This window comes from Panthera tigris, chromosome A3, assembly GCF_018350195.1.
Source record: "Panthera tigris isolate Pti1 chromosome A3, P.tigris_Pti1_mat1.1, whole genome shotgun sequence".
NCBI lineage: Eukaryota > Metazoa > Chordata > Mammalia > Carnivora > Felidae > Panthera > Panthera tigris.
The window spans coordinates 110,257,384-110,281,685 of NC_056662.1; the positions used below are offsets into that span (position 1 = coordinate 110,257,384).

General features: G+C 38.0%; 1 long non-coding RNA gene across 2 annotated transcripts; it reads left to right on the top strand.

Annotated features, from left to right (window-relative positions):
- Positions 1–13,331: 13,331 nt before the first annotated feature.
- On the top strand, positions 13,332–19,133 carry LOC122237062. Of its 2 annotated transcripts, none has more exons than XR_006215269.1 (4): positions 13,332–13,406; positions 13,485–13,680; positions 14,215–14,340; positions 18,660–19,133. It is a non-coding gene; the product is annotated as an uncharacterized LOC122237062 (long non-coding RNA). The 2 variants fall into 2 exon arrangements; XR_006215268.1 differs by lacking the exon at positions 18,660–19,133 and adding an exon at positions 17,182–17,314.
- The last annotated feature ends 5,169 nt before the right edge of the window (positions 19,134–24,302 follow it).

Genomic DNA, 24,302 nt, shown 5'->3' on the forward strand with positions numbered 1-24,302 from the left:
TGCTCATGCTCACTAGCTCTCTAAATAAATAAATAAATAAATAAATAAATAAATAAATAAATAAGTAAACTTTTTAAAAGAAGAAGGACATTCTTGAAATTGTTCTTAAGAGACTGTGGTTTTTATTACTTTTTATTTAGAAGTAAGCTCCCAAGGCCGACTCCCTAACATTCTATTGATAAATCTTAAAATGTAAATAACAAATATGTCTGTGTACAGATCTGCCAGAAAAAATAGATGGATGGGATGTGTTAGTAACTGCGTTTAAATATTGATTTCTGTGAGTTTGATTTCATTTTGTTAGATCTAGTTGTGCCTTAGGCAGCAAGCTCTCATTAGCCATTAGCATTTGGGGTTAAGATATCATTGACCTTCCTTTTCAACTAAACTGAAACATATATTAGGCTGGTCTCTTTGGGCCCTTACATGATAGTGTTTTTAAGCAAACTATTTGCAACTAGAAAATAATAGAGTTACAATAGATTTAGCTACTCTTTGTAAGTTATACTTTTTATAGTTTGTTAGTTCATAGAAGCTTTTTACCTTTTAAATTGTAATGCCTCCAAATGCTTAACAATTTAATTATATGGTATTCAGCCATTGAATGACGTGAATCAACTTCCCCAAAGTTCATTGAATAGGATAATATTTCTTTCCTCTTTTCTAGTATCTGAGTCATACAGGTGTGATCACCAAAGTTCAGTGCTGACTAGCTGGGCTTCCTTCAGGAAGGTCTGACAGGTTTAGGGAGTGAAGAGATCAAGTTCAGGGAGCATAGGCAATTGCTATTATAAGCTTGACAAGGTAAAGTTCAGAGATCTTCCTGACAAAAAGTGTAACGTATTAAAATAGGCACAAGTCACAGTAATTGACAGAATGGATTTTTGTTTCCTTTGTTGGTTTCTTTATTTTATTGTTGTACACTGAGAGAACATTATGATTGAGTGATCTGTGTTGCAGTAAAAGCATGAGCTGGGGATTCAAAAGACATGGTTTAGCCAAATGACAATATTAATATTTATGTATGATGACTTCGGGTTAGTCACCCGTCCTTTGGGACTTGGTTTACTTATTTGCAAAATTGTTTTGTTTGTTTTTTTTAATTATGCCTTTCTTCAAATTTGGTCTCACAGAGAAACCTCATCTATTTGGACAGATGAAAGCAGAGCTACTCTGCTTGAAGTTAGGTAGTGAGTCATCCTTGAACCCTGCCCACTGAATCTTTCTCTTAGATCCTGTCTTAGTCTTTGAGATTTGGCCACAAAATCGTTGGGCTTCAGGAAGTGCCCTTAACCACTGGTGAGGGAGAGGAAAGAAGGGAAGCTGTGAATAAGATCTTAAGGGATAAATCAGAACTCCTTTTTGTGTTTACTTTCCTACTTTTGCTTCTTTGTAATTTGGTGGGTTCCTTAGAAGTCCTAGGAAATTGCTTTCATGCCCCACCTTATAATTGCTTTAATGAACCTGTTTGTGAATACGTCATTATCTTTATTCTAATTATTTTGTTTCTGCACAGTGACATCCAGTTACTTTCATGGACATGTAGATGCAACATTTGCATCAGCAATGTTCCTATTTTAATGTTTAACCTTCTTATTGCGCAGAGAGCAAACACAAAACAGTGATTGTGTCACAAAGCAGCCTTCCATGGGACCACCAGAGTCCGAGAATGGAACACTGCCAAAATTGCAGACATGATTGCAGACCTCCGCCACTGAATTCCATCATCATTGGCTCCTTTTGTTATTCTGGCCCAGCAATGGTAACGGGGCCTCGTTGTTGTTTTTTTTTTTTTTTTTTTTTTTAATATCTGATGCTCTACCATTCCTTTTCAATTAGGCTGCTTGCGTGTACTCTGTTTCCTGTCAGGAATCTGAATGACACAAACCCCTGTAGAATTTCAATACAAGTGGTATGAGCAGTCTAGGTGGAAAAGCTTCTTAACATTTCATGATTAAATGTGATCCTCGCTGAAGGTGTTTTTTTTTTTTTTTTAATAGATGTGATTTATCAGATTTAGGATGTTCCTTTCTATACCTAATTTGCCATATACAAATGGATGGTGAATTTTATCAAACCATTTTTCGGCAACTATTGAGACAATCTTGCAATTTATTTTCCTGATTCCGTTGATGCTTGAATTACATTAATTGCATGTTGAATGCTGAGTTCTGTTGAGTTCCTAAAATAAAGCAGTTTGGTCTGGTGTGTTATTTCCTTTCCAAAATATTACTAAATTTGGTTTGTATATAGCTTGTTTAGGATTTTTCCATCTGGATCTTGAGAGAAATTTATTCATAATTTTTAGTTTATTTCATGTATGCAGTTAAAACTCTCAATTATTACTCTGGTAACTGTTAGTTGTTTTACACAGGTTTTGATGTATAGTGTATTTGTGTTTATCATTCAGTTCAAAACATTTTACTCATCTTTTTTTTTTTTTAATGTTTCTTTATTTTTGAGACAGAGAGAGACAGAGCGTGAGTGCAGGAAGGGCAGAGAGAGAGGGAGACACAGAATCTGAAGCAGGCTCCAGGCTCTAAGCGGTCAGCACAGAGCCCGACATGGAACTCGAACCCACAAGCTGTGAGATCGTGACCTGAGCCCAAGTTGGATGCTCAACCAACTGAGCCACCCAGGTGCCCCGATTTTACTCATCTTAACAGTGGTAATTTTTATTGACCCATCGATTATTTGAAACTGTATTTCTTAATTTCAAAATACGATGATTTAGTAGTTATCCTTGTTATTAATTTTTAGCTAAATGTCCTTATTGTCAGAGACCATACATGATTTTAAGATTTTAACTTTTTGAAATATGTTGATATTTGTTTATTACCAGACTATGATTAATTTTTATAAATGTTCTGTGTATTTTGAAAAAAATGTTTATTCTGCAGCTGTTGGGTAAATTGTTCTATATATATTCAATAGGTAAAATTGATCAATTGTGTTATTCAAATATTCTACATCCTTACTAAATTTTTGTCTGCTTGTTCTATGAAGTACTGAGAGAGATGTGTTCAAAATCTTCCAATATGATTGTGGAATTACTTTTTTTTTTTTTTTTTTTTTTTTTTTTACCCCTGTGAAGATTTTGCTTTAAAGATTTAAAACTATTTTATTTGGTGCAAAAAATTTTAGTAGTTTTTTATTTTCCTGGTAAATTAAATGTTTTATCTGTGATGTGTGCTTCCTTCTCCCAAGTAATGCTTTTTTCCTTAAAACTGATTTTGATATTAATGTAGTGACCCCAGCCTTTTTTAGGTTAGTGTCTTCATGACCCTTCTTCCATTTTTTGCTTAAGATTACTGTACCCTTTTTGCTTTATTAACTACATATAAGGTTATTTTAAAATGCCATCTGACAATGTATATCTTTGAATTGGAACATTTAGTTTGTTTGCTTTAATGTAATTACTGATGTATTTTGGTTTAAATTGCAATCTTAGTGTTCTAGGTTTCTTTTTCTCTCCTTTTTTCAATTTGTATATTCTTTTATTTTTCTTCTAGGTGCTCAGAGGGTGTACATCCTCTCAGTGGTTACCTGGAGTTTAGAGCATTCATTCTTAATTTGTCAGTGGCTAATATTAATTCGCACTTTTACCCAGACAATGAGGTAATATTCCAACCCACATGCTATTTGTTGTCTTATATTTTATTTCATTGTATATTTTAATTTCAAGGCATTATTAATATTGATTTATTCAGTCAACATCACCTTTTATTTTCCTGGAGACTTGCTTTTTCAATGCTTCTTTTTCCTGTCTCCATCTCCGATCTCCCATCTGGGATCATTCTCTTTCTGCCTATAAAATACCTTTAGTATTTATTTGAGTGTGAGTCTGATGGCAATACATTCACTCATCTTCGTTTGTCTGAAAATCTATATATGTTTATCTAATTATGTGAGTGGTGTTTTCACTTGAAATAGAATTTTTATTACCTGAGTGTTTTCCCTAGCATTTCGAAAGTATTCCATGTCTTCTGAATTGTATAGTTCTTGTGACGTCAATCAGTGGTTATTCTAATTCTTGCTCCTTAAAAGATAATCTCCCTCTCCCTCTCTCTCTTCCCCTCCCTCCCTCCCTCCCTCTTCCCCTCCCCCTCTCTCTTTCAAGCTGTTTTAACAATTTGTTTTCTTGGTGTGCAGTATTTTCATATGATGAGCCTATGGGTACTTTTATTTTATTTTGTTATTCTATTCTATTTATCTTTCTTGAAGCTCTCCAAGCTTTCTTGACTCTTTGGCTTGATGTTTCTCATTCATTTTGAAAAACTGTCAGCTACTACCTCTTCACTGTTTCTTCTGTCCCATAAGGTCTTCTCTGTCTTTCCCCATATATACCTATTAGACCCAATGACGGTATAGTGCATGGCTACTTCTTTCTCTTATTTTTTAAGCACTCTGTTCTCGGTTGTTCCTTGGAAGCATTTTATTTTTCTGATTTATCTTCTAGTTTGCCAATGATCTCTTCAGCTATGTCTGATCTGCCATTAAACCCATCCATCAATTTCTTATTTTTGGTTATTCTTCAGTTCCAGAATTTATATTTGGTGCTCTTTCAATAGTTGTTAATGTCAGGTTAAAATCTTTTAATCTAGTCTCTTCTTATTTCTTAAGCACAGTAAGCATGGTTTTTTAAAAGTATGTATGAGGATTTGAGGATATTGGGCCCTTATGAGCCTCTTCTGTTGTCTACTGTTTCTGTTGTTTTCGTTCATGTTGTCCTGTCTCCTTTTCCTCACATGCCAGTTGTTCACGATTCTATGCCAGACATTATATTTGCAAAACTGTTTCCAGAAAAAGTGTGTGACCTCAGATGATGCCATCTACTTCCAGAGAAGGATGCACAGTTGGTTCTGCCAGGTACCTGCAGGTACTGATGATTTAGAAACACTTTGATCCAACTTTATAGATGAAAATGATTTGAAACTGAGCTATAGTCCCTGTGAATATATGACTACTTCCTCCTTCCAGTTCAATCTCACTTTTAGTTGTCACCCTTTTGTGATTCCAACCTAAAGGAAGGAGGAGTAATTGGGGCCTCCTTTAGTGGGTTATGGCTTTCAGTCTTTATCCCTTTAGTCCCACAAGGTGGCCCACAGTACTTCTCCCCTTCCTAGCCATCCTCTCTGAAACCAATAAATGTTTCTAAAGAAAAGTTTAGGCTTCTTGAAATCAGCATTCACCCACGTCAAGCTCTCATAGTTCACTATCTCATTAGCTCTCTGATGTCTACTCTTCCCAATTATTCCAAGAGGGAATGTTGGTTTGAACTACCTAGTCTGCCATTACCAGATGTTGCTGTCTCAATGAATATGTATATGTACTTTTTTTCCTCAGGTAATTTATTTTATGGGTTATTCCTAGAGCGTCATAGTCTCATTATTACTTCTAGGAAGATGTGGAATACTAGGCATACACTTATTACCAAGAATTATACTGAAAAGTTTTATTCACATAGAAAAAAAACTTAGCTGTGGACATAAGTTGTACAGGCCACATCTAGATACTTAGAAGATCCTGGAAATCTGGTTTTATGCCAACTCTACTTAACTTTACCTTGAAATGATTATGTAAATCCTCCTGAACTGGTATGTCAAACTAGGAGGTGGCAACTTGTCTCTGTTTCCAGGCTGCCTGCCTTCCCAAATTTCCAAAAAACCCCCTTATGCACCAACTTCTGCTCCCATTGGAAGTCAAACTGAATATATTTTCAGAGCACAACTATTGCAGGGTTAGTTCATATGTAAGCCTCAGCCTAGGAAGATCCACTGAAATCTACTATAGCTAACTTCTTGCCTTTCTTTCTACTATCACTGGCTCTGACCCCCTACCGGCTTAGAGAACTCTCAAGTCACATTTTTTTCATCCCATGCCAAGTGTCCAGAGGTAACACAGTAGTCAATGCACACTCATCCTGGTTTTGAATAAACTATCATTATTCTATTTAATCTTATCAGCTGTGTCTTTTACTAATCTTTGCTCCCTTGTTCCTCTCTCCTCTGTGGATTTTTCCTTACCGGAGAAACATGTTTCTGGTCCCCAGTATCATCTCTTTCTCTTTCTCGGTCAGTTAGTTCACAGAGATGCTTGCTTCCCAAATTTCTCCAACACCCACTTTTTACAAAATCAAGCAAAAACAAAACAAACAAAACTAATACAGAATGCAGCCAATTCTCCTTTATTTCTTTTCTTGTCCATATGTTTTTAGTAAACAAGGCCAAAGCATGGTCAGTATAGTTTTGCCTGGAAGATTCCATCAATGCTTTTAATGTAAATTATCACTATTGCAGATGATTAACATTTATATTTCCAGTTTACACCTCTCCTCTGAACTCCAGAGCTGTATATTCAACTACTCCTTGACCTATCTCAAGGTACTTTACGTATCCCAAAAGTACTTTATTATTTTTTTAATGTTTATTATTTTGAGAGAGAGACAGAGTGTGAGTGGGGGAGGGGCAGAGAGAGGGAGACACAGAATCTGAAGCAGGCTCCAGGCTCCAAGCTGTCAGCTCAGAGCCCAACGTGGGGCTCAAACCCACAAGCTGTGAGATCATGACCTGAGCTGAAGTCAGCTGCTTAACCGACTGAGCCATCCAGATGCCCCCCAAAGGTACTTTAAACTCCAGATATCTGAAACCAAAATAATGTTCTTTTCCCAAACCTCTTCTCCAGTCATTCATATTTAAACAAATATCACTATTATTCATTTCCTAAAATATGTATTTGGAGGTTAAAAAAAAATTTTTTTTAACATTTATTCATTTTTGAAAGGCAGAGAGAGACAGAGCATGAATGGGGAAGGGGCAGAGAGAGAGAGGGAGACACAGAAGCAGAAGCAGGCTCCAGGCTCTGAGCTGTCAGCACAGAGACCGATGTGGGGCTTGAATTCACGGACCGTGAGATCACGACCTGAGCCGAGGTTGGACACTTAACCAACTGAGCCACCCAGGCACCCCTGGAGTTTTTTTTTTTTTTTTTTAAGTCGATAGACTTAATTTCATAGAACAGTCTTTGATTTAAAGAATAATTGAATAGGGGTGCCTGGGTGGCTTGGTCGGTTGAGCGTCAGACTTCAGCTCAGGTCGTAATCTCGCAGTTTGTGAGTTTGAGCCCCGCATCAGGCTCTGTGCTGATAGTTCAGAGCCTGGAGCCTGCTTCCCATTCTACGTCTCCCCCTCTCTGCCCCTTCCCTGCTCATGCTCAGTGTCTCTTGGTCTCTCAATAATAAATAAATGTTAAAAAAAATTAAAAAAAAGAATTGACTAGACACTACAGAAAGTTCCCATATTCTTCCTCTCTTCCTGCCCTCAGTTTATCCTATTGTTACTATTTTGCATTGATGTGGTATATTTGCTATAATTGAGGAAATAATATTGATATATTAATAACTAAATTACATTGGTTACGTTAAGGTTCATGCTTTGTACTGCATAATTCCATGGGTTCTGCCACATGCATGACAGAATGTGTGCACTTACAGTCTCATACAGGATACTTTCACAGCTCTGAAAACACCCATTGCTTCGCCTACTATCCTCACATTACATTTCCCCCCACTCTCCTGCAACTACTGATCTGATCTTTTCACTGTCTCCATAGCCTTGCCTTTTCCAGAATGTCATATACTTGGAATCAGACAGCATGTTAGTTTCTTTCACTTAGCAAAATGCAGTTAAGTTTCCTCCATGTCTTTTTTCAAACTTGACAGATCATTTCTTTTTATTGTTAAGTAATATTCCAGTAAATAGATGCACCTTAATTTGAATTAGTCATTCGTTTGTTGAAGGACATTTGATTGCCTCTGATGTTTGGCAGATGTGAAAAAGCTGCTATTAACATCAGTGTGCAGGTTTCTGTGTGGACATAATTCTTCAACTCATTTGGATAAATACCTATGAACACAATTATGGATGTGTTAGACCACATTTAGCTGTGTAAGAAACTGCTGAGGTGAGTTCCAAAGTGGCTATATCATCTTCCATTTGCACCAGCGATGAATGAGAGGTCCTGTTGCTCCATATTCTTTCCAGCATTTGGAGTTGTCAGTGTTTTCGACCTCAGCAATTTTAACAGGGACGTAGGGGTATCTCACAGTTGACAGCCATCTTCTTTTACGAAGCAGAATCTTCAGCCTTCTTTGACACCTTTCTCTTCCTTAGTGTCTATCGCCAGTCTTTTCTGCAATTTTTCCTTTTACATGGGTTTCCACTTTATCTACTCTTCATCTTCATGGCTGCTACCCTAGTCCAATCTATCGTTACTTCTAAATTACCTCCAGGCTCTCTTGCCTCTTTTCAAAAACATTTTTTTCATGTTAATTTATTTTTGAGAGAAAGAGAGAGACCATGGAGGAGGGGCAGAGAGGGGGACAGAGGGTCTGAAGCAGGCTCTGTGCTGACAGCAGAAAGCCCTATGAGGGGCTTGAACCCAGGAATTATGAGATCATGACCTGAGCTGAAGTCAGCTGCTTAACTGATTGAGCCACACATGCACCCCAGCCTCTCAACCTCCTAAATGATGCAACCACAGCAGTCTTTTCAAAAAAAATCTAATCATGTAACATCTCCAAAACTTCCCCAAAACTTCCCAATAGGTTTGCATTGTGCTTAAGATAGGACCAAATTTTTTGTTATGGCCAAAGTGTTCCATGCGGCTGTTCTCTTACTTCTTCAGTTGCATCTGGAACCATGCCCCTACACTCTCTGCACTAACCGCACTAGTCCTACTGAGAGCCGTGAAAGCACTGGCGGTGATGTTCCATTTTGCTAAGTATTATATTCATCCCTACCACCATCCATTTTCCCCAACTCCCCTTGCCTGGTTTATTCTTACTCATCCCATCTACTCTAAGAACGGTTGTCACATCTCAGGGAATGTTCCCCTGAGCTTACCACAGAGATGAGTTCTATTATCCTTGCAAAATACCATATATCTCGTGTGAAAGTTCTAACATTACATGTGTTTTTATGATTATTTGATTGATGTCTGTCTCTCACGCTCGATTCTGAATTAGAGGAGGGGTTTGCACTTTTGCTTATTTTAAATCAGTACATCCTTAGCAACTAACACATGGTGTTGCACTAAGTAGATGCCTGGCAAAAATGTGTTAAACAAATGCTTTGTGCTAGCCGATAATGAGATTTATCAGTCAGGAAATGAAACTTAGGGGCCTAGGAGCTATATAGGCAGAAAAATCTAGTTGGCAATTGGATGTAAGGCAAGAGAAAAAGAGGGAAGGAAAAGAAAACTATCATTTCTGATGCACAGTGCGTTCTTTTTCTTCTCACACTTAAGGTGCATTTAGGGAGGTAAAGGCTACCTAGGGGAAATTTTGGGGATCTGAAAAATCATGGTAGTTTTTCAAATTTTATTTAATATCTTCATCAAAAAAATCAAACTACTGCTCTCACTTCCCCTATAAGTCCAGGAGGTTTTATGTTTTTCCCCTTAGTTTTTCTATTTGGATGAAATACAGAATGTATGGTTTTTAATCAGCCTGTTCGTGTGCAATTCTCCCTTAATCATGACGCCTCTCTCCTTGTATTACCCCCAAGATAAAGAACACAAGTGTATGTATGCTACGGCCCAACAGGTTACAAGGAACTAATAAAAAACAGCCGGTTGCCATTCTTTCAAGTCCATTCCCAGATGTCTCTTCCACACACTAAGGTTATTTGCATGTGCTGAGAAATGGCTAAACCTCCAACCACATTGTGCCTTTAGAGTATTTCTCTCACTCTAAGTAAAGGATCTGCCATTTCCTCAGAGAGCTGTAAAGTAGCCTGTGCGGTCTCTGCCCCTTGAGGAAGCTGGTGAATTATTAATTAAGGCAATGAGAAAGAAGTGTGCCTGGGATTTTTTTTTTTTTTTTTTTGTCCCCCAGGACTCATCATAAAGTCTTTGGACATGCATTCTTAACTCTGATAGAGGTAGAGTCTCAATGAAGTCCTGTGCTCAGGCTGGCTTAGGCTGAGCACTCACATTCATAGCTTAATTCCAGGCTGGAAGTGGGTGGGGATAAACTACAGTACAGAGAATTATTGACAAAGACTTTTTAATTTTTTTTAAATTTATTTTTGAGAGAGACAGTATGAGCTGGGGAGGGGTAAAGGGAGAGAGGCTAGAGGATCTGAAGCAGGCTCTGTACTGAAAACAATGAGCCCGACATGGGGCTCAAATTCACAAACCTTGAGATCATGACCGGAGCTGAAGTCGGATACTCAACCAACTAAGCCACACAGGCGCTGCAACAAAGACTTTGGAGAGACACTGTTTATTTCAGTGGAGGCTGGCCTTCATTCAGCTATCCATTTGCCTGTTCACTTCAAAATTTCTAAAATAATTTTGGGTGCCAGCTATGTTTTTATAAACATAAATTTCTTTGGCTTACAAAGCCAATTTCTTTGGCTTACAAATTATGAAGGCCCTGCACGAGCAGTGGGCTAGTGCCCTGTGTTAAGGGAGCCTCAATGAGGAGTATGCACTGGGGACAGGTAACACAGCGCTCCATGATTTGGGCCCCATCCTGCTTATTCCTTATTTCCTGTTGTTCACCTGGCTGGTGGTTTTCCAAATTAGCTGAGAGGAGATGCAGAGAAGGAAATGGGAAGGGGCAGGCATACCTCAGCAGGCAGGCCTCCAGTCTTTCACTCCTGACCTTTGATTAAAGTGCTTTTGTTTTACATATTGTACTCCTTCATCTGATCTGATTGAAAGGAGTCAGTGACTAATACATTTGAAAATGATGATTCTAGCACAGACCATCTTTTCTCATCAGACTGCTCATCATATTGTCTGCCTCCCTCAATAGTATACATGTTACAACTGTTTGCATGTCTTTGCTTATTCTCTTTTCTTCTTCCAACTTGGAAAGCTCTTTCCATTTTCTCTATTTACCTACCATGTATCAGCCCAGGGGAGAGCCCCCTTCCAAGGCTCAGTTCCATGGAAGCTTTCTTAGTAACTCTCACCCGAGTCTGTAGTTGTTTTCTTTCAATCATCAAAATGTTGAGCAAAGTGCTAAGCTCCTATTGTGCCCTTGGTAGATATGTGTGGGCTGAATGAGGATGTAAAAGGACAAAACAGAAAAGAAGCTGTGATGTTATCTGAAGGACAACCCCTTGGAGTTCAGCTGTAGGACACACACCGACTTTCATGTTTTAATCTGACTTTTGGAAAGTTTGTACAATTTCATTTTTTATTTAGAAGATTAAGAGTGGGAGAGGAGTAAAGGAAAAACTAAATAGGTTTCTTCAATAGAAAGCAATTCTAATATCTAAGAGCTATGCCATACTCAGGACTCTGGAGTATCTGTTTAGCTTTAAAGAAGGACTTTAATTCCCTGCCCTGGCCAGTCTGGCAAATACTAGAGCTCTTCTGAGAATTTTACAATTTCTAAGGAAAGGTTGCCTTTGGTTATAATCTAGTTTCTTCTATTTCAACAACACAGCAAATGTTTACTGTGTATCTACTTACTCTGAGGAGTAGGAGGGAAATGAAATTGAGCGAGACATGGTTTTGCATCTGGAAACTCACAGTTTAGTGGAGACACCACCACAAAGAAACACCGCAGCCCATGGCAAGGATTTGAGTGGAAGTAGAAAGTGCAATAATAGAGGAGGGAGAGATTAATTTTGTCTGAAGGGAATCCCTAGCAGACCTGATAGAAGAAGCATTGCCTAAAGACAGTGGAGAAATTCCATAGGGGGAAATGAGGTCAGAGTATTGAAGGCTTGGGGGACAGCATGGGAAAGGCAGAGTCAGGAAACTGTAGGAAATGTTTGTGATGCAGCGAATCACATATGTGACCACAGCACCAGTTACAAGGGGAGTGGCATAGGAGACGTAACATGGAAAGTTGGCTATAGCCAGTTCACACAGGATAATTGATTTTATTTTATGCTCAGTCGAGGGCCATTTAATGTTTTCAGAAGGGAGATGACTGATACTATCAGCTTCGGGTTTGGAGCTAACTTTTGGCGACAAGACAGAAGAAGAGAGTATTCAGGAAACCACTGGAATGCTACTGACAAACCTATGACTACTAGACCCAGGACAATGGCAAGGAGACCAGATTGAAGGACTGGGGGGTGAGAGATACCCCAGGAGCCAATGGACAGGATTTGATATCACTTGCATGGGAGTGTATCTTTAATACAAAGGTAAAGTTCTTGAAGATGTCTCCAAAGTTTTGAGCTTGACATACTGGGGGATGGTGATTCTATTTATTGAGATACAGAATGTAACAGAGGAAATATGGGGTAGAGAGGAGTAGAATAACTAGTGGAAGAAGATGGCGTGTTTGGTGGTACACATATTAAAATTTCAAACACCTATAAGTCATCTATGAAATGATGTCCCATGGGTAATTAAAGATGCCTCAGGAGTGAGGAGCATGTTTGGGAATCATTACTACAGTGGCAATTAAGTCATGGGGAAGGAAAGGCAAAGAAAGAGACTAGAACCTTTACAGATACTTATAGAGAGTCTGGCTGGAGAAAAAGACTAAGTCCAACGATGACACTAGGAGAATGCTCTACCAAGGAGGTCAAGAGAGTTATGAACAGCAGACAGAATGAGTAGAAAAAGAATGTGAAGACTTGAAATTGCAAATCAGGCAGATACGAATGATTTAGAAAAATAATTTCCCTAGAGGACATAGAGGGTGGAACTCAGATTGCATGAGGCCAAGGAGTTAACGAAAGGGAGAAAATGGGACAGGAGCTTGAGGAGGAAGAAGGAAGGGGCCAATTCTTGGAATACATTTTGTCTGTATTCTTTTCTGTTTTGTCATTTTACTCATTCAGCCCACACATATCTACCAAGGGCACAATAGGAGCTTAGCGCTTTGCTCAACATTTTGATGAAAGAAAACAACTGCAGACTCACTTGTAGGTGAAGGAGAAGGAATGAAAGAATCATCACAGAGAATGAACTACACATTAAATTAATAATAATCATGCTGTAGAAAGAAGCCAATATAAGCCAATAAAACTAGACCTCTGGCAAAAAACAGACCCAAAGGATAAGAATGGTAGAAAACAGATAGGCTGATTTAACATCAACGGGCATCAGAGAGCTCTGCCGGAAAAGGATATTAGGCTCCTTAAGTAGTTTTGATCACAGCAGTTTGGGTCACATATGGTGTGCACACACTTGGAGGGAAACCAACTAGCAACAGGGTTATCTTCAAGGCAAGACCAAGGAGGGGCTCAACAAGTGAGCCTGGGCACTAGCCACTCCCCATACTATGATGACATGATAATGACAGGAAGTGTGGCCTGATATAGTTCCAGCAGGAGCCTGGAGAGAGTAAAGAAAGAGAACAAAGGAGGGAGATGTTTGGAGTTCAGCAAAAGCACATGACTCCAAGCTGGTGTTCTGACATTATCCAGGTATTACAGTCTTGTCACCTCATTCTGATTTTGGTCAAAATCCGTACTAAATTAGAAATCATGTCATTGTGAAACCAGGTGGCTCACTAATTTACTAGTCAACGTGACTGAACGGAGTCAGCCTTGAACGAGAGAATGGGGATGTGTGACTCTCCTGGAAGCCTGGAGAGGGGATTTGCCTCACAGAAGCCAGAAGAGCCTACTGCTTAACTCCCTGCCCTAACTCAGAGTCCAGGAGTTACTAAAACTTCTCTATCTGAAGAGGTGGGGAAAGGTAATCAGCAGATGGGCAGAGAGGAAGGTATGAGAGGCTGAGGTGACGTAGGTTGGGGAAAGAGATTCAGTCCCAAATACGAGTAAAGAGAGTCACTGGATTGGAATGAGGCAGAACAAACAAGGAGAAGAGGCAGAAAGGGATGATTCAGAAAATCTTTGAGGCTGAAAGGAAGGGAGCTGAGAGATCCATTGACCTTAAATTTCTCTAAAACTGTTGATGTGGGTAAAAGTTTAAGAAGCTGGAAAGAACTAAAAAGGTTTCAACTGTTCCTGTGGGGCATTCAGTTAAGTGGGTGGATTACTGGGTGGGTTACTGGGACTCATGAGCAAGAGCTTAGGGATAGAAAATGCTAGTCAGGAGAGCTGAAGGAATGGATGGTGGCCAGGAAGGGCCAAAAAATGGAAGAAGGTAAAGGGCTGGATGTCTGAAGGATGGGCTCAGTTACAGTCAGAATGGGACAGCAAGGAAAAATGGAAGGACTGCATTCCACAATGCAAATCAACATTAGAAATCTATGTTGTACTTCTTCAGCTGCGTCAAGAGCTCCTTAAGTTATCTCAGTGACTGCTGCCATCAAGAGGAAGTGCAAAAAAGGTGGAAGCAGAAATTCAAATGTTGAAACAGCTGTCCAATAGAAATATAAGGTGGATCTATCTTGTAAGTACTTAAACATTTTTTTTAATATCCATAATAAAAAAGAAAGAAGACTTAATAGGTTTTATTTAGCCCAAGGTATCTAAAACATTATCAATTCAGCTCTTAATCAGCATAAAAGTTACGAATGAGATAATTCACATTATTTTTCCTACAAAGTCTTTCGGATCTTGTGTGTATCAATCGCTGTCATCACATCTCAACTTGGATGCTAAATTTTTATCAGAAATATTTGACCTCTACGGAGATTTCATTTAATTCACTGCTGAGAAAGTAGATTCACGTACCCAGGTTGTTTCAAACCCAATTATATTTTGGAGAGTTTTAAAGTTTAAATTTATGTTAACTAAAATGCAATAAACAATTCAGGCTCTGAATCACAAAGCCGTATTCAAGTGCTCAGCAGCCACATGTGGCCAGTGGCTGTGGTATTGGATAGTGCCTGCATATTTGCCAACAGCTAATATCATTAAGAAGCTATTGATCGCTCCTGGGGTTTATGTACTGTTTTATGGAGATTAAGAGGTGAGAACTGGACACTGCCCTTTGGAAGATAAAACCACGAACGCATGAGAGTATGGGCATCTGATTCTCCTAGTCTGGGAAAGTGCCAGGAGACACAGACCGGCATTGTCATAACCAGCCATGAAGAGAGTTACCATGTTTTCTCTCACATACAGAGGATTTATAAAGCTCACCTCTCTTCTAAAAGTATATCCCTGCCTTAAGCATAAAATGCAAATGAGGATAACTGTATTATCAAATGGCTCACTCTATTTTCCAAGTCCTTTTGCTAGACCAGGCCATTGATGAGAGGCTTCTTAGAATTACCTTCCATTTTCCTTACTTGAAAAAATATTTGACTCTTGTTCTTGCACCAATTAGTAAGCTTGGATAAAAGGAATTGGTGTAAAGGAGAGAGATCTGCGTTGTTGTTAGTGTGATTTATGCTGCCTGCTCTGTATCACCTGTATATGGCTCATAATCAATTTGCACATAAAGTTGATTGAGCTCTATGGGAATATTTAGATGAAAGAAACTCTGTAAATGCCAGGTATTTATTACGTTCATTATGGTCATATAATGTGGTAATAACAGAAATGTTACAATTGATTTAATGGCGCTCTGTACTTTGAAGCACATCTTTAGAATTATTATTGTAAACTTACTTCTTGAATTTTTATATTATTTCATGCCTGCTGTTTCATCTATGAGCTTTCTTGTATAGTGACCAGATGCTGAGTAGATTTAGTTGCTTTCAGAGGTATATCATGGTGTCCTACACACACGATTTGCAAAGAACAACTGCATATATTGTCTGATAATAGTTTGTACAGTAGAAAGGACTGTGTGATCAGTCCTATTTTAGAAACAAGAAAAGTGAGGTGCAGAGATACGTAGTTTAAGATTACATAATTAGTAAATGGCTGTGTGAAGACCAGTACTCATCCCTACCCTCACCTTTTTCAGTGTTTTTGTTTTATTGTTTTCCATTTTTATGGAGGAATACCAACATATATCACTATATAAGGTGAAGGCCTGTAGCACAGGGGTTCAATTTACATCTATTCTGAAATAATCACCATGATAGGTTCAACCAGCATTCACCTTCCCATACAGATACAACAAGAAGGAAAGAAAAAAGAAAAAAAATATCTCCTTGGGATGGGGACTCAGGAGTCAATCTCTTAACAACTGTCCTATCACATGGCAGAGCTGACTGTAGTCATCATGTCGTACATCACATCCCTAGTACTCAGTCATCTTACAACTCAAGTTTAGTATTTATCCTTTTTTCCACAAATTCGCAATATCTAAGTTATGTGTTAATGAGTAATGTTCCGGAAAAGCAGTATAAAAGAATGGCTAACACACAGGCTTGGAGTTGTCATGGCCCCTGTTCAGATCCCACTCTGCCACACACTACTACCTACTGGTACTGCCAGAGCCCTGGTTTCTTCACTCATGAAAGGGGAAATAGTAAAAATTAAATGAGATTTTTGTTTAACATTGAGAGTATTGCCCAATCTTGATTTTAGGTGAAGAACATGAATCTTTACAATGGCTTATTACATAAATAACATGGAGATATTAATATTAGGTAGAATACCACAGTGACCTCAATGGCTATGCCACCTGAACACTTCTCTCTATCAACCACATCCCAAGCCACTAGGCCACTTACCCCCTACCTCCCGACCCCATTAGTCTCTTTTCAAAGCTTTGAACCTACTAAGCGCTTTTCCCTCCACAGAGCCTTTCTAGACACTGGTCCTTCTGCCCAGGATATTGTCGAATAGGCTCCTTTCTGGGTCCTTCCTTCCTTCCTTCCTTCCTTCCTTCCTTCCTTCCTTCCTTCCTGTCTCAGGTTCAAAGTCACCACCTCACAGAGTCCTTTCATGACTGCCCTATCTAAGGAGACTACCTTCATCCCCAGCTATCTCCTATTGCTGGTCTCTCTGCTCCTTCACAGCTAATCTTGCACTTTGTCATTAAATTTTATTATTTATTGAATGCCACTTGCTTGTCCACATAAGATTTGCCCAGAAATATTCTGAGAACTGTATGTAGTGTGCATCTGTGTTTGAATATATATATATATATCCATTTAGAATTTTGCTTTAATAAGCTACCATTTTACTGTGGACATTTTTCAGGTCATTAAAAATGTGGTTATGACCTAGCTTTTAATGTTTGTATATTATTTGGTCACATGGATCATTTATTTAACTACTTATTTAACTCTTACTACATATCTTCATGTTTTAAAACCTATTTTAAGAAGCATTGCTATGAATATGTTTGTACAGATGTCTCCATTTACATCTTTGATTATTTTTTTAGGATGCACTATGGGAAGGTGGACTTACAGGATTAAAGACTGGCTACCTATTGCCACATTTCTTTCTGGAGAAATTATAATAACGTATATTCTTGTGACAGTGTTTGAAGATACCTATCTTACATACAGTGAAGAACAACGAACTTTATTCTTCATCAATAATGCCATTTTATAGGCAACAAATAACATTTTTTTGTTAAAAATGTTACATCTTAAAATTTTTTTTAAATGTTTATTTATTTTTGAGAGAGAGAGAGAGAGAGAGAGAGCGCGTGCGCCAGGGAGGGGCAGAGAGAGAGAGAGAGAGAGAGAGAGAGAGAGATACAGAATCTGAAGCAGGCTCCAGGCTCTAAGCTGTGAGCACAGAGCCCTACACAGGGCTCGAACTCACAAACCGTGAGATCATGACCTGAGCCGATGTCAGACGCTTAACCAACTGAACTACACAGGCACCCCTGCAACAAATAACATTTCTTATTTAACTTGCTTAATCAGAAGTAATCATATTTGTATGTTTATTAGATATTTGTATTTCTTCTATCAGTGGGCTTTTGCTCACTTTCTTATTTTGGTTTTACGTTTATAAAGTCAATTTTATATTAATATTAGCCAGTTGTCCACAACATTATTGCAGATTTTTCCAATTGCTTGATTTTTACATTCGTCTATATTTTAACTTTTTTTTAAGTTTGTTTTTTGAGAGACAGAGAGAGAGAGAAAGAGAGAGACAGAAGAGAGTCAGCGAGAGAGAAGAGCGAGAGCGACAGCGAGAGAGAAGAGCGGAGAGCGGAGAGCGAGACAGAGACACAGAATTAGTGAGGGAGGGGCAGAGAGAGAGAGAGAGAGAGAGAGAGAGAGAATCCCAAGAAGTCTCTGAACTGTCAGTGCAGAGCCTGATGTGGAGTTTGAACTCACAAACTGTGAGATCATGACCTGAGCCCAAATCAAGAGTCAGATGCTTAACCTACTAAACCACCTAGGCATCCCTAAATTTGTTTATATTTTTGATGGATAGGCCTTTGGAATTTCTGTACAGTCAAATTGACTGGACTTTTTATGGTCTTTTCACTTCCTATGTATTTAGAAGGTCCTTACAAATGACTGAATCAGTTAAATATCATTTTTCTTGGACATATTTTACTTTTTTGCCACTTGTGATTAAACTCTTTAGGTCTTCTAAAATATATCCTGAGGTATGGTATCATAGGATATATTCTAATTTGTCTTTTCTTAAAAATAGAAAATAACTCTGTATTTTCCAAAAAATCTATTTCCTCCTCATTGGTTTATGATGTTTTACCACACATCCTGTTCTCATCATGTATACAGGATGGCCAGATGGAAACTTAACACTGGTGCCTTTTTTTCTATAACTACTTTAGGTTTCAATCATTCTTAAATATCTAGTAGGACGATTTTCCCCTCTCAACTTTCCTTTCTCAAAAAATTTTCACCTGTTATTACTTGTTCATTCTTGCAGATAAAGAGCCATCTTGTCCACTCTGGTTAGCTGGATAACGTCCCTCAAAGATATCCAGGCCCTAATCCTTGTAATCAGTGAATGCTACCTTATACAGAAAAAGGGTCTTTGCAGTTATAATTAAATCAAGGGCCTGGAGAAGGGTCCTTCTGGATTATCTAGGCAAGCTCTAGAGGTCGTCGCAAGAGCTTAACAGGGAGGCAGAGGGAGATTTGACTATAGAGAAGAAAGCCATGTGATGCTGGAGCAGAGAAAAATTTGAAGATTTATGCTCCTGGCTTTGAAGATAAAGCAAGGGGCCATGAGCCACGGAACGCAAGGAACACAGCTCTGGAAGCTGGAAACAGCAACTCTTCCCTAGATCCTCTCAAGGGACAAGGTCTTGCCAACACCTTGAGTTCAGCCCAGTGAAACAGATTTTGGACTTCTACCTCTCCAACTGTGTAAGAATCAATATATGTTCTTTTAAACCAACAAGTTTGTGGTAATTAATTACAGCAGCCATAGGGAACTAATATACCAATTTAATAAAAAAATGTTCATGAGATATTTTTGAATTTTATTAATGCCATTCATTAATATGTGAAGAATTGACATATTTAAATATTCAATGTTTCCTTCCAAGAAAGTGTATATTTTACTTTTGATTAAAATTGTGTAGCTTTTTGAGAAATTTCTTGCACTAGTATTTTCCAATGAAAGAGTTTTCATTTTTCAGAGAATCAGGAGAATGGTTTTTATAAAGCGACTGTACAGAGCATTCCTCTGTAAACATAAGCACAGAGGGAATAGGAGTGCCATTAAGATTGGCAGGAGTTGGGCATAACAGGTCAACTTCAATAATATTATATAAGGAGAAACAATTTGGTTCTTTAAAAGAGGTTAGCATAAAGGGATAAACTTACAATTTCCCCCAAGTTATTTTATTCTTTTGAAAGTCTCTTCTGTGAGCAAATTTTGTTCATTATATGATTACAGATGATGAAGAAATGGAAATATAAAGCTGCATTATCTCTCTAAAGTACAATTTCTACAACACTGCATTAGAGTATACCCTAAGTAGTTCTTAAAGACTGAAATCATGTTTTTCACAAAAGACCTCATAATTCTGAAGTTTCTGGAATTTTATTCACAGGCATTTTCTTTGATAAGCATTTGATATTTTACTGTCCTTATTTTGATAACCAAGTAACTATTACATTAAGAAGTTTTTCATATTTCAGAAATATTTATGGGATGAAATTCTGATATGTCAGAGTGGAGTTAATTACTCACATGTTTTAATATGACTTACTGAAACACTTTGCTCAGGTGACTTTTTACAGTAGGTGGTTCCAGTAAGTGAACATCAGAATCCTATAAGAAATTAAAAAAAAGTGCAGATGCCTTGGTCTTCCCCAAAATGTCCAGAAGGGAGTAAAAGCATTTGTCATTTTATTTATTTATTATTTATTTATCATATGTTTCTTGATTTCTTGAGAGAGAGAAAGAAGTGAGGGGAGGGGCAGAGAGAGAGAGAGAGGGAGAGACACAGAATTCAAAGCAGGCTTCAGGCTTGGAGTTGTCAGCACAGAGCCCGATGTGGGGGTCAGACTCAAGAACCATGAGATCATGACCTGAGCTGAAGGCAGGTGCTTAACCCACTAAGCCCCCCAGGTGCCCCTGCATTTCTTTTTAAAAAGCTCTAAAGATGATTCAGGTGTGCCCAGAAGTCTCCTCACTTGGGGTTATTCAGTAAACTCTCAGGACTTAGAGATTTCCTGAATTCTCAAGCACTCCCAAAGGCCAGTTGAGATGTCACTGAGGTCACTGTGTGAATGGTCTCATTCTCTTTGAGCTAAGGATCTAGTCCCTCTTCTACACCCAGCAGTATCTCCCAGAGTTTTCTTCTCTATATAGTAAATCTCATTAAGAGTCAGAAAGGGCAACTTAAAATAATCAATTTTACTTTATTTTATGGGGAAATTCTTAGGATAGTGCAGCATTTGTGAATCCAGGATTGAAAGTCCTCCAGTATATCTTTTTCAAATGGCAAGGGTATATCGATTCAGGTTTATGCTAATATTGTGAATATACATTTATGGGAAAATGAAAGATATTCTAAAATTTTTGAGGGAAGGAAGTAGGTCATCCTTTAGGACTTTCTAATCCTGAATAGTCAAGGAACTATTTGAACACAGCTTTCTTCTTACAACTTTTAAATACTCAATTTTACCCAATGGTGACCTTTCTTGTTTCCAGTTGTGAGACATTTGCAATCATTTTGGTACCTGAATATTACAGTTTTTATTGTGCTTCAAATGTTGCATTAATTTTTGTTTTTTCCCTCCCTCAACAGGTATGAGGCTGTTAAGGGCTGGGAACTTTAGTACCTTCTGCAGTGCTAAAAATATTGTCAAGTATGTTTTAAGTCTATGAAATTCATATATTATTACATCGAACAAAATAAAAACATTTTTCTTGGGGCACCTGGGTGGTTCAGTTGGTTAAGTGTCTGACTCTTGATTTCAGCTCAGGTCATGATCTCACACTTCCTGGGATCCAGACCCACATTGGGCTCTACACTGGCAGTGTGGAGTCTGCTTGGGATTCTCTCTCCCTGTTCTCTGCCCCTTCCCGGCTTGTGCTCTCTCTCAAAATAAGTAAATGAACTTTAGAAAGCAACAACAAAGATACAGATTTTATCAGTGTCAACTAGCCAAACCTCACTTACCTAGTTTTTTCCCTTAATAGTTAGAAATTTTAAGCAGACTAAACAAGGTGACCACTTTCTTGATAGTCAGTGCTCACAACAGGATTGCCAGTTGGGTAGTTTAAATATGTGCCTTCTTAACGAGAATTCATTTCAAAAGCTACTGGATTCCTCTGTAAACAGCAAAACCAAACTTTTTAGCTATAGTGTGCTTTGGTGTGTATGTTTATATTCTTACGTCTGTGTTTTGTTTACATGTGTGTGGGGATATGAGGGGAGAAACTTTCTATACTGTAATTATCAAAGCAATTATTAGCTGGGAAATATGCAATAGGTATGTGATTCAAGATAATTCAAATCCATTATTAGCCAAGACAATTAAAATATCTTAACTTTGATTAACACAACAGTAATGCATCACCTGTGTGAATGATTTCTTGGCAACACTGGCTGAATATTTATCATAAATACAGTGTTTGTTAAAGAAATGGCATCGTAAATGCTTTCTTCCACCCTTATGAAAGTGAAATTAAAATGCCTTTACAGGGTACAACATCCTTCTCATTAAACTTCACAGAAGGGCTCAGTGAAAATAGGATTTCAACACAAGTTTCTTCCCCCTTATCTTTCTTTCCAGCTGTTCTGATTCTCCTAAAAAATCAACTTCTGTTGGTGGTTTCTGTTAATAGGTAATAAGACCGGTGATTTAAATCACTGATTATTCTCTTTTGGCTTTCAAACTGTTCTAGCATGCTTCTAGTTAGAATAATGATGGCAGTGATAAGTCCATGTGAGAGGATGGTAATTTTATACATTAATGCTCACCGAGCTTCTTAGGTTTACATTAGCTTTTGCAATAATAAAGAAGTTCTAATGGTAGAAGAAATACTTATGAATATCTGAAATATAGATGTGCCCTCTAGCAAAATTAGAGATCTACACAAGCCTTGTTGGGATTCGTTTTGCTGCAACAAAACACCTATTTCCAGCACTGGTAATTGGCTAACTGAGATTACTCTGGTGTATGTGTATTCAGTTCTCAAAATGTTGTATTTTGATCAGTTCCACGAGCTGTGTCTTAAGAGACCTTTAAGGGAAATTCACTTCTATTTATAAGACAAATTTGAAATAATTTCCTTCCACGGCTGCACAAGTGCACACAGACGTGCTTATATTTACAACGTGTGTCCGCAGAGTCTCCGTGACCTGGTGACATGTCTGGTAACAACTCTGACACAGAAGAAGATGGATACTTTTTAATTGGGAGTAGCTACACTTTCAAATTCTTTAGCAAACCATTACTTAGCATAAAGTCACTTTGGAATCAATTAAATATGAACCTTTGTCACATCGGTATTCATTGAAAAGCACTTAGGTGATTAAAGACCCTTGGCCCCTAAATATTTGACGACGTACCAGCACCAGCCATTTAAAAAACCTTATTAGCTCTTTACACTTCCGGGGATGGCAGCGTGAAAAAGTACAACAAAATGAGAGGAAACATAATTGCCTCCAAATGAATGTGCCCTCAGTATGGCCATGGCTGGAACTATTCTGAGCTGCTACTCTTCTCATCAGCTCCCTACGTCTCTCACTAACTTCTGAGCCTTCTGAACGCTCTGCTTCTGTAGTGCAATATTTTTTTCCATAACGATGCAAAATTTAAAAAATGAATGAACTTTTAAATTTGCATTATCCAAGTGAGACTGGGTTAAAATATACATTTAGCAAATGTAGCAAATTTCAGCATGTTTAATATTTCAAAAAATGCCTTTAAATTTTTTTAATGTTTATTTACTAAAGATTTTAAGATTTATTTGAGACACACACACACACCCAGAGTGTGTGAGCGGGGGCGGGGCAGAGAGGGAGACAAAGAATCCAAAGCAGGCTCTAGGGTGTGAGCTGTCAGCACGGAGCCTGAAGGAACTTGGGGTTAGAACTCACAAGCCCTGAGGGCACGACCTGAGCTGAAGCTGTTGGACTGACCGAGCCACCCAGGAGTCCCTCAGGAAATGCTTTTAATTTTAAACAAACTTGTGGAGCAAATATAAACCGGGTATATGCAGATGACAGCTCTTTAATAATTTATTATACTAATCTTAGTAACTACCATTTATTGTGAAGGAATTCTATGGTCAACTGTATGGTTTACATGTGCTCATTTAATCCCATCAGCAAAGCTATGAAGTGGATATTCCCATTGCTGTGTATGGATGGGAAACTTGAGGCTTGGGGAAGTAACTTAAGTACTTTGTATAACCTATAGAAAGTTATAAAGTGCGCAATTGGTCTGGTTGAAATTAGAATCCAGGTTTGCCTAACTTCGAAGCTCTGTTTCTTGATCACTAAGTCCAAATGACTCCTCATACAGGTTCCCTAAGCATTTGCAAAAAAGATTTCTTTAGGAACTGTTCAAGACATGAATGAATGACTTTGTGTAGGCAGTCATTGAATGAACCTAAAACTTTTATAAAGAATACCCTTTGCTCAAACTGTTTATAACTCATACTTTAACCTGTTCAAAAGGAACTTTCCAGTCATTAAATACCTAGTACTGCAGTGAAATCCAGTCCTTTAATAGGTAAAGATTGTCGTAGTCTGTACGCTTAAAAATGTGTACAATCTTTCAATGATTAAAATTTGCAAAATGTTTACCTATACCTTATTTGGATAATCAATATTGTTTAAAAATATTCTACATCATAAATGTCCTAATTTAAAAGATACTCTTTAATAAGTTGAAACAAGTAATTATAAAAGGAGATATTTTTTCTCTAACAGGATAATAATGATTAACAGTCATTAGTGAGTGGCTAATGGCAAAAAGAATATGAAACAATCATGACCATACCAGAAAACTGATTTATAATAGAAAGGAATAATGCACATTGGCAAAAATAAAAGAGGTGTTTCGATGTCCTTGAAAAGAACGAATACTATTCCTTCAA